Raw genomic sequence first — 11,186 nt, 5'->3', positions numbered from 1 at the left:
GTCAATGGCTACCATCTATCCTTCCAGTGAAAAGGGTCCAGGTGCGCTGTCACCGCACGGCTAATCATCTGCAGGTTCTCAGTCGTACCGGAATAGGATTTACTATCCTTTTGCGTCTGTCACTACGCCCAGCACTCGCGAGTTTGAAGTTCGTCACAGCCATCCAATCCCAGAATCCTACTCGGAATACCACAGACAAGGTTTAGACTTTCCGGATTCTCATGAATGCCGCCATCAATCTAGCTTATGCCACGGAGATTCTGATTAGGGAATCTAAGAGATATTCATTCAATCTGATGTAGAACGGAAGTGATTGTCAGACACACGTTCATGGATTGAGGAAGGTGATGAGTGTCACTGATCATCACCTTCTCCATAGTTAGGCGTGAATGGATATCTTAGATAGGAACACGCATGTTTGAATGGAAAACAAAAATACTTGCATTAATTCATCGAGACACAGCAGAGCGCCTCACCCCCAACAATGGAGTTTAGAGACTCATGCCATTAAAGAGTATAACGTTTTGACCTAAAAAATGTCATGAGATGCAAAATAAATCTCTAAAAGTTGTTTAAATACTAAACTAGTAACCTAGGTTTACAGAAAGTGGGTAAACTATAACAGATAGTGCAGAAATCCACTTCTGGGGCCCACTTGGTGTGTGCTGGAGCTGAGACTAAAGCTTCTCACGTGCTTGGGGCTGTTTTGGGCGTTCAACGCCAGCTTTGGATCCTTTTCTGGCGTTGAACTCCAACTTGCAACTTGTTTCTGGCGCTGGACGCCAGAATTGGGCAGAGAGCTGGTGTTGAACGCCAGTTTACGTCGTCTATCCTTGAGCAAAGTATGGACTATTATATATTGCTGGAAAGCCCTGGGTGTCTACTTTCCAACGCAATTCGAAGCACGCCATTTGGAGTTCTGTAGCTCCAGAAAATCCATTTTGAGTGAAGGGTGGTCAGAATCCAACAGAATCAGCAGTCCTTTTTCAGCCTGAATCAGATTTTTGCTCAGCTCCCTCAATTTCAGCCAGAAAATACCTGAAATTACAGAAAAACACACAAACTCATAGTAGAGTCCAGAAATGTGGATTTCGCCTAGAAACTAATGAAAATAAACTAAAAACCAACTAAAACATACTAAAATCTATATGAAATTAACCCCAAAAAGCGTATAAAATATCCGCTCATCACAACACCAAACTTGAACTGTTACTTGTCCTCAAGCAACTAGACAAATAAAATAGAAGACTAATAAGTCAAGAAGCAATAATATCTCAGAGTTTTTGAGTGAAGTTCAGATTCTAATTAGATGAGCGGGACTAGTAGCTTTTTGCTTCCGAACAGTTTTGGCATCTCACTTTATCCATTGAAGCTCAGAGTGATTGGCATCTATAGGAACTTAGAATTCAGATAGTGTTATTAATTCTCCTATTTCAGTATGATGATTCTTGAACACAACTACTTTATGAGTGTTGGCCGTGGCCCTAAGCACTTTGTTTTCCAGTATTACCACCGGATACATAAATGCCACAGACACATAATTGGGTGAACCCTTTTAGATTGTGACTCAGCTTTGCTAAAGTCCCCAATTAGAGGTGTCCATGGTTCTTAAGCATACTCTTCTTTTTGCTTTGGACCTTGACTTTAACCGCTCAGTCTCAAGTTTTCACTTGACACCTTCACACCACAAGCACATGGCTAGGGACAGCTTGGTTTAGCCGCTTAGGCCAGGATTTTATTCCTTTAGGCCCCTCCTATCCACTGATGCTCAAAGCCTTGGGATCCTTTCTATTACCCTTGCCTTTTGGTTTTAAGAGCTTTGGCTTTTTCTGCTTGCTTTCTCTTTCTCTCTCTCTCTTTTTTTTTTCTGCAAGCTTTGTTCTTTGCTGCTTTTTCTTGCTTCAAGAATCATTTTTATGATTTTTCAGATTATCAATAACATGTCTTATGTTCATCATTCTTTCAAGAGCCAACATATTTAACAGTCTTAAACAACAAATTCAAAAGACATATGCACTGTTCAAGCATTCATTCAGAAGACAGCAAGCATTGCCACCACATGTTACTAATTAGAATTTTTCTTATTAAAAACTTGAATTTTATTGCCTCTTATTCAAAAGATCTACTATTTTATTCATGTTTGCTGATGATGAGAAAAATAGACTATAACTTAATTGGAGGTAAAATCAAAATAGACACTAATTGCTACTATATGTCTCCTAAGGTAAACTCTTATAACGACAACTATCACAGAGTTAAAGCAGAAATTGGAATTTAACAACCTTTGTTCTGGGAAGTGGATGTTCCTCGGATCTGTGGGGTGCTTGGTCCTTCAAGAGATAACTTCTGGCGCTTCAATTCCCTCAAGTCACGCCCTTGCTCTTCCTGTTCTTTAATCAAATAGCAAAGAATTTGACTTTGTTCCTTCTGTTCCTTTATTATTTGTTCCATAGCTTCTTGCATCTTGGTAACTGATGTTTCAAGATACTCCCAATATTCAGATTGAGGGATTTCTGGGAGAAATTCCTGTGTTTTCTTCTTGATGGGGTCATCCTGTGCTTGTTGTTTTTCCATTGATGCTTTGGTGATTGGTTTCTCAATTGAGATATACTCAGTTATTCCCATCCTTACTCCAGCGTCCTTGCAGAGCAGAGAAATCAAGCTTGGGTAAGCCAACCTGGCCTCTTTAGAATTTTTATTAGCAATTTTATAGAATTCAGTTGAAATCAGTTGATGAACTTCCACTTCTTTTCCCATCATGATGCAATGGATCATCACTGCTCTTTTAACAGTGACTTCAGAACGGTTGCTGGTGGGCAGCAGAGAATGCCCAATGAAGACCAGCCATCATCTGGCGACTGGTTTGAGATCTTCTCTTTTGAGTTGATTTGGGACACCCTTCGTGTTGGTGGTCCACCTGGCTCCAGGGATACATATATCCTCTAGAATCTTATCCAGGCCCTTGTCTGTTCTCATCATTCTCCTGTTGAAAGAGTCTGGATCATCTTTCAGCTGAGGTAGCTTTAAGATCTCCCTGATCTTGTCAGGGTTGGTATGAACAATCTTTCCTCTGACCACGGTCCGATATTCATAGAAAGCAGTTCCAGATAGTTTTTGCTTGTCTGTCTGCCACATGTTAGCATAGAACTCCTGGACCATATTCCTTCCCACTTTCGTCTCAGGATTAGCTAGGACCTCCCAGTTCCTGATTCGAATTTGCTCCTGGATCTCCGGATATTCGTCTTCTTTCAGATCGAATCTAACTTCCGGGATCACTGATCTTAGACCCATTATTTTGTAATAATGGTCTGAATGTTCTTTAGATAAGAACTTCCCTTGATTCCAAAGTGGTTTTGGAACGCTCTCTTTCTTGCCCCTTGAAGTGGGTTGTTTTCCCTTAGGAGCCATGATCTTAATGATCACGGATAAACACACCAAACTTAGAGGTTTGCTTGTCCTCAAGCAAAAGAAAAGAAAGGAGAGGGATAGAAGGAGAGCTAGGTGCAATTGTTGATGGAGGGAGGGAGGCCGAACCCATATTTAAAGGGAGGGGGGGTGGGTTCAAAAATTTAGAAAAGATATGATAAAAAAGATTGATTTGGAAAAGATAAGATAGAAGATATGATAAGAGAGGATATAGTTTAAAATTGAAAAGATATGAAAAATTTTTGAAAAAGATAAATCTAGATTTTGAAAAAGATAATGTGGAAATTTGAAAAAGATATTGATGAGTTGAAAAGATTTTTGGAAAAGAGTTGAATTGGATTGAAAAAAAAGGATTTGTGCTTATGGATTAAGATACATTTGATATTTTTAAGGTAGGATTTTTAGAAATCAGGGTTCTTAACATGTGTATGCAAGAAATCATGATTTGAAACATGAAAATTAAAATTAGAATGAAAAATATGAAGAAGAAACAAATTTACCTCCTTCCCATCATCCTGGCGTTTGAATGCCCAAACGCTGCCTGTTTTGGGCGTTCAACGCCCAAATGCTGCTCTCCTGGGCGTTCAACGCCCAGTTGTTGCCCTTTTCTGGCGCTGAACGCCAGATAGCTATCCTTACTGGCGTTCAGCGCCCACTGGATGCCTCTTTTGGGCGCTGAACGCCCAAAACAGGCTCTTACTGGCGTTTTCTTGCCAGTGAGCTCTTTTTCTCTGTTTTGTGTGCAGATTCCTTCTGTAACCCTGTGAACTTATGCAATTGATTTTTTTACCTTGTTAGTAATGAAATTTATATAAATAAATAAAAATAAAAATAGGGCAAAATGCTTAGAGGATTGATGCCCCATGGCTGGGTTGCCTCCCAGCAAGCGCTTCTTTATTGTCTTTAGCTGGACCTTGCTGAGCTTTTAATCTAGCTTCAGCCTTGAGCACTCTTGCTCAACGTTGCCTTCAAGATAGTGCTTGATTCTCTGTCGATTGACAATGAACTTCTTATCAGAATCAATATCTTGATGCTTCACATAACCATATGGTGATACACTTGTAATCACATATGGTCCCCTCCACCGGGATTTCAGTTTCCCGGGGAATAGTCTGAGTCTAGAGTTAAATAGCAGAACCTTCTGTCCTGGTTCAAAGATTCTAGATGACAGCTTTCTATCATGCCACTTTTTTTATTTCTCTTTATAAAACTTGGCATTTTAGAAAGCAGTGAATCTGAATTCCTCTAGCTCATTTAGCTGGAGCAATCTTTTTTCTCCTGCTAATTTGGCATCAAAGTTTAGGAATCTGGTTGCCTAGTAGGCTTTATGTTCCAGTTCCACGGGCAGGTGACATGCCTTACCATACACAAGTTGGTATGGAGAGGTCCCTATAGGGGTCTTGAATGCTGTTCTGTAAGCCCACAGAGCATCATCCAAGCTCCGTGCCCAATCCTTTCTACGGGTACTTACTGTCCGTTCTAGGATTCTCTTTAATTCTCTGTTAGAGACTTCAGCTTGCCCATTAGTTTGTGGATGATATGGAGTAGCTACCTTGTGGCGAATCCCATACCGAACCATGGCAGAGTAAAGCTGTTTGTTGCAGAAGTGAGTGCCCCCATCACTGATCAATACTCTAGGGACACAAAACCTGCCAAAGATATGTTTCTGGAGGAACTTCAGCACTGTTTTAGTATCATTGGTGGGTGTGGCAATGGCCTCAACCCATTTTGATACATAGTCAACTGCCACCAGAATATAAGTGTTTGAGAATGATGGTGGGAAAGGTCCCATGAAGTCAATTCCCCATACGTCAAACAACTCAATCTCCAAGATTCCTTGTTGAGGCATGGCGTAACCATGGGGCAGATTACCAGCTCTTTGGCAACTGTCACAGTTACGTACAAACTCTCGGGAATCTCTATAGAGTGTGGGCCAATAGAAGCCACATTAGAGGACCTTGGTGGCTGTTCGCTCACCCCCGAAATGGCCTCCATATTGAGATCCATGGCAATGCCATAGGATCCTCTGCGCTTCTTCTCTAGGAACACACCTACGGATTATTCCGTCTGCACATCTCTTAAAAAGATAGGGTTCATCCCACAAGTAGTACTTTGCATCAGTGATTAATTTTTTCTTTTGTTGCCTGTTGTACTCCTTGGGTATGAACCTTGCAGCTTTATAGTTTGCAATATCGGCAAACCATGGTGTTTCCTGGATGGCAAATAAATGCTCATCCGGAAAAGTCTCAGAGATCTCAAGAGAGGGGAGGGACGTCCCTTCTACTTGCTCTATCCGGGACAGATGATCAGCCACTTGGTTCTCTATCCCTTTTCTGTCTCTTATTTCTATATCAAACTCTTGCAGAAGTAACACCCATCTGATGAGCCTGGGTTTTGAATCCTGCTTTGTGAGTAGATATTTAAGAGCAGCATGGTCAGTATACACAATCACTTTTGATCCTACTAAGTATGATCTGAACTTGTCAATGGCATAAACCACTGCAAGTAATTCTTTTTTTGTGGTTGTGTAATTTTTCTGGGCATCATTTAAAACGCGACTAGCATAATAAATGACATGCAGAAGCTTGTCATGCCTCTGTCCCAATACTACACCAATGGCGTGATCACTGGCATCATACATTAGCTCAAATGGTAATGTCCAGTCTGGTGCAGAAATAACTGGTGCTGTAACCAGCTTAGCTTTCAGCATTTCAAACGCCTACAGACACTCTGTGTCAAACACAAATGGCATGTCAGCAGCTAGCAGATTGCTTAGAGGTTTTGCAATTTTTGAAAAATCCTTTATAAACCTCCTATAGAATCCTGCATGCCCCAGAAAGCTTCTGATTGCCTTAACATTGGCAGGTGGTAGTAATTTTTCAATTACCTCTATTTTTGCTTGATCCACCTCTATTCCCTTGTTTGAGATTTTATGCCCAAGGACAATCCCTTCAGTCACCATGAAGTGACATTTTTCCAAGTTTAAGACTAGGTTGGTCTCTTGGCATCTCTTCAGGACAAGTTTTAGGTGATCAAGACAGGAGTTAAATGAGTCTCCATATACTGAGAAGTCATCCATGAAGACTTTCAGAAATTTTTCCACCATATCAGAGAAAATAGAGAGCATGCATCTCTGGAAGGTTGCAGGCGCATTACACAGCCCAAATGGCATCCTTCTATAAGCCAACACTCCAGATGGACATGTGAATGCTGTTTTCTCTTGATCCTGGGGATCTACTGCAATCTGGTTATAGCCTGAGTAGCCATCCAAAAAGCAGTAATAATCATGACCTGCCAGTCTTTCTAGCATCTGGTCTATGAATGGTAAAGGAAAATGATCCTTTCTGGTGGCTGTATTGAGCCTTCTGTAGTCAATACACATGCGCCACCCTGTAACTGTTCTTGTAGGAACCAGTTTATTTTTTTCATTATGAATCACTGTCATGCCTCCCTTTTTGGGGACGACTTGGACAGGGCTCACCCAGGGGCTATCAGAAATAGGATAAATAATCCCAGCCTCTAGTAATTTGGTGACCTCTTTCGGCACCACTTCTTTCATGGCTGGATTTAGCCGCCTCTGTGGTTGAACCACTGGTTTAGCATTATCTTCCAATAAGATTTTGTGCATGCATCTAGCTGGGCTTATGCCCTTAAGGTCACCTATAGACCACCCAAGAGCTGTTTTGTGTGTCCTTAGCACTTGAATAAGTGCTTCCTCTTCCTGTGGATTTAAAGCAGAGCTTATGATCACTGGAAAAGTGTCACCTTCTCCCAGAAATACATATTTCAGGGATGGTGGTAATGGTTCGAGCTCGGGTTTAGGAGGTTTTTCCTCTTCCAGAGGAAATTTCAGAGGCTCTTTCATTTCCTCTGAATCCTCCGAATCAGGCTGAACATCTTTAAAGATGTCTTCCAACTCTGATTCGAGACTCTCAGCCATGTTGATCTCTTCTACCAAAGAGTCAATAAGATCAACTTTCATGCAGTCTTTTGATGTGTCTAGATGCTGCATGGCTTTGACAGCATTCAACTTAAACTCATCATCATTGACTCTCAGGGTTATTTCCTCTTGTTGGACATCAATGAGGGTTCGTCCAGTTGCTAGGAACGGTCTTCCTAGAATGAGAGTAGCACTCTTGTGCTCCTCCATTTCCAGCACTACAAAGTCAGTGGGAAAGGCGAATGGCCCAACTCTGACAATCATGTCTTCAATCACGCCTGATGGGTATTTAATGGAGCCATCAGCAAGTTGGAGACATATCCGGTTGGTTTAACTTCTTCAGTTAAGCCAAGCTTTCTGATAGTGGATGTAGGTATTAGGTTGATGCTTGCCCCCAGATCGCATAAAGCTGTCTTGGTGCAATTACCTTCTAATATGCATGGTATCAGAAAACTCCCAGGGTCTTTAAGCTTTTCAGGAAAGCTTTTTAGAATGACTGCACTGCATTCTTCAGTGAGGAGAACTCTTTTAGTTTCTCTCCAATCCTTTTTATGACTCAGGATCTCTTTCATGAACTTGGCATAAGAAGGTATTTGCTCAAGTGCCTCTGTAAATGGAATCTTTATTTCAAGAGTCCTCAGATAATCTTCAAAGCGAGCAAATTGCTTATCCTGCTCCTCTTTCCGGAGTTTTTGAGGATAAGGTATCTTGGCTTTATATTCCTCAACCTTAGTTGCTGTAGGTTTATTACCTAGAGAAGTGGTTGAAGAAGCCTTTTTAGAGGGGTTGTCATCAGCACTTGTGTGTGTCTGATCCCTTACTGGCAATTGAGTGCCAGAGTTAGAAGCTGGAGTGACGTTAGACGCCAACTCTTTGTCTGTTCCTAGCGTCTGAATGCCAGAACTGTGCCCATTTTGGGCGTTCAACGCCAGATCCTGCCCATTTTGGGCGTTGAACGCCAGATCCTTGCTTGTTTCTGGCGTTGAACGCCAGTCCTTGCTTGTTACTGGCGTTGAACGCCAGTCTTGGGCATGGTCTGGGCGTTCAGCGCCAGCCTTCCACCAGATTGCTGGCGTTTTAATGCCAGAATTACTTTTTCCTGGGCTCTTACTGTCCTCAGGTGAATTTTGGGTGGTTTGCTCATTCCTTAGCTCTTTGCTGCCTTGAGGTGGGGTATTTAATGTTTTTCCACTTCTTAATTGAACTGCTTGGCATTCTTCTGTTATTTGTCTTGCCAGCTGCTGCTTTGTTTGCTTCAATTGTTCTTCCATATTTATATTAGCCATCATTGTCTCTTGTAGTTTATCCTTGAATTCGGCTAACTGCTTTGTTAAAAAGTCCAATTGCTGATTGAATTCAGCAGCTTATTTTACAGGGCTGAGTTCAGCAGTTACTGTTTTAACCTCTTCTTTCATGGAAGGGTCACTGCTTAGGTACAGATGCTGATTCCTGGCAACTGTATCAATGAGCTCTTGAGCCTCTTCAATTGTCTTTCTCATGTGGATAGATCCACCAGCTGAGTAATCTAGAGACATCTGAGCTCCTTCTGCAAGCCCATAATAGAAGATGTCTAACTGAACCCACTCTGAAAACATTTCAGAGGGGCATTTTCGTAGCATCTCTCTGTATCTCTCCCAGGCATCATAAAGAGATTCCTTATCTCCTTGTTTAAAGCCATGGATGTCCAGCCTTAGCTGTGTCATCCGTTTTGGGGGAAAGTATTGATTCAGGAATTTTTCTATCAGCTGTTTCCATGTCCTTATACTGGCCTTAGGTTGGTTATTTAACCACCTCTTAGCTTGATCTTTTACAGCAAATGGAAACAGTAATAGTCTGTAGACATCCTGATCTATTTCCTTATCATGTACTGTGTCAGCAATTTGTAAAAGTTGTGCCAGAAACTCTGTAGGTTCTTCCTGTGGAAGACCGGAATACTGGCAACTTTGCTGCACCATGATAATGAGCTGAGGATTCAACTCAAAGCTGCTGACTCCAATGGAGGATATGCAGATACTACTCCCATATGAAGCAGTAGAGGGGTTAGCATATGACCCCAGAGTCCTCCTGGACTGTTCATTTCCACTTAGATCCATAATGGAGAAAGGGAGATGATGTCAAATAAAAAAAATTTATTTTTATTTATTTATTTATTTATTTAATTCGAAAATGAAATAAATTAAAATAAAATAAACAAAAATGGTTGAAAATTTTTGAAAAAATAAGGAGAGAAAGTGGTTAGGAAGTTTTAAAAAGGATATGATGATTTTTGAAAAAGGTTTTAAATTTTAAAAAAAAATCTAAATTTTTATAGGTAAATTTCGAAAATTTGCTTTAAAATAGAGAGAAAAGATATTTTTGAATTTAAAGAGGAGAGAGAAAAACAATAAGATGGCACAAGATTTAGGATTTTTAGATCTGATGCTCCTTGTTTTTGAAAATTTTGGAGGGAAAACACCAAAGAACACCAAACTTAAAATTTTTAGAAAACTAAACTAAAATTTTCGAAAACCAAAAGGGAAATCAACAAGAAAACACCAAACTTAAAGTTTGGCTCAAAATTTAATAGAGAAATTATTATTTTTGAAAAAGATTTTTAAAAAAAGTATACCAAACTGCCACGGACTTAGACCAACGCTCTAGCCAATTGGGCAGTAAATGTAACACTTGTTTTGTAGAAGTATAAAATTTTAACCAAGAACAATAATAAGAGACTCTAAACCAAAAAGAAAAATTTTCCTAATCTAAGCAACAAAATAAACCGTCAGTTGTTCAAACACGAACAATCCCCGGCAACGGCGCCAAAAACTTGGTGCACGAATTGTGAATCACACTTTTCACACTCGTACCACTAACAAGCAAGTGCACTAGGTTGTCCAAGCAATACCTTATGTGAGTAAGGGTCGAATCCCACGGAGATTGTTGGTTTGAAGCAATCTATGGTTATCTTGCAATTCTTAGTCAGGAAGTCAATTATATTTATCAGTTGGGTTGCGAATAAACAAGAGAGCATGGATTAAAGGTTACTTGTTATGCAGTAATGGATAATATGTTGGAGTTTTGGAGATGCTTTGTCTTCAGAATCTCTGCTTTCCTCTGTCCTCTGATTCATGCACGCACGTCCTCCTATGGCAAGCTGTGTGTAGGTGGATCACCGTTGTCAATGGCTACCATCCATCCTTCCAGTGAAAAGGGTCCAGGTGCGCTGTCACCGCACGGCTAATCATCTGCAGGTTCTCAGTCGTACCGGAATAGGATTTACTATCCTTTTGCGTCTGTCACTACGCCCAGCACTCGCAAGTTTGAAGTTCGTCACAGCCATCCAATCCCAGAATCCTACTCGGAATACCACAGACAAGGTTTAGACTTTCCGGATTCTCATGAATGCCGCCATCAATCTAGCTTATACCACGGAGATTTTGATTAGGGAATCTAAGAGATATTCATTCAATCTGATGTAGAACGGAAGTGATTGTCAAACACACGTTCATGGATTGAGGAAGGTGATGAGTGTCACTGATCATCACCTTCTCCATAGTTAGGCGCGAATGGATATCTTAGATAGGAACACGCATGTTTGAATGGAAAACAGAAATACTTGCATTAATTCATCGAGACACAGCAGAGCTCCTCACCCCCAACAATGGAGTTTAGAGACTCATGCCGTCAAAGAGTATAAAGTTTTGATCTAAAAAATGTCATGAGATGCAAAATAAATCTCTAAAAGTTGTTTAAATACTAAACTAGTAACCTAGGTTTACAGAAAGTGAGTAAACTATAACTGATAGTGCAGAAATCCACTTCTGGGGCCCACTTGGTGTGT

Source organism: Arachis ipaensis, chromosome B5, assembly GCF_059453495.1.
Source record: "Arachis ipaensis isolate K30076 ecotype BB chromosome B5, ASM5945349v1, whole genome shotgun sequence".
Classification (NCBI taxonomy): domain Eukaryota; kingdom Viridiplantae; phylum Streptophyta; class Magnoliopsida; order Fabales; family Fabaceae; genus Arachis; species Arachis ipaensis.
Note: the sequence above shows the minus strand (reverse complement) of the source record.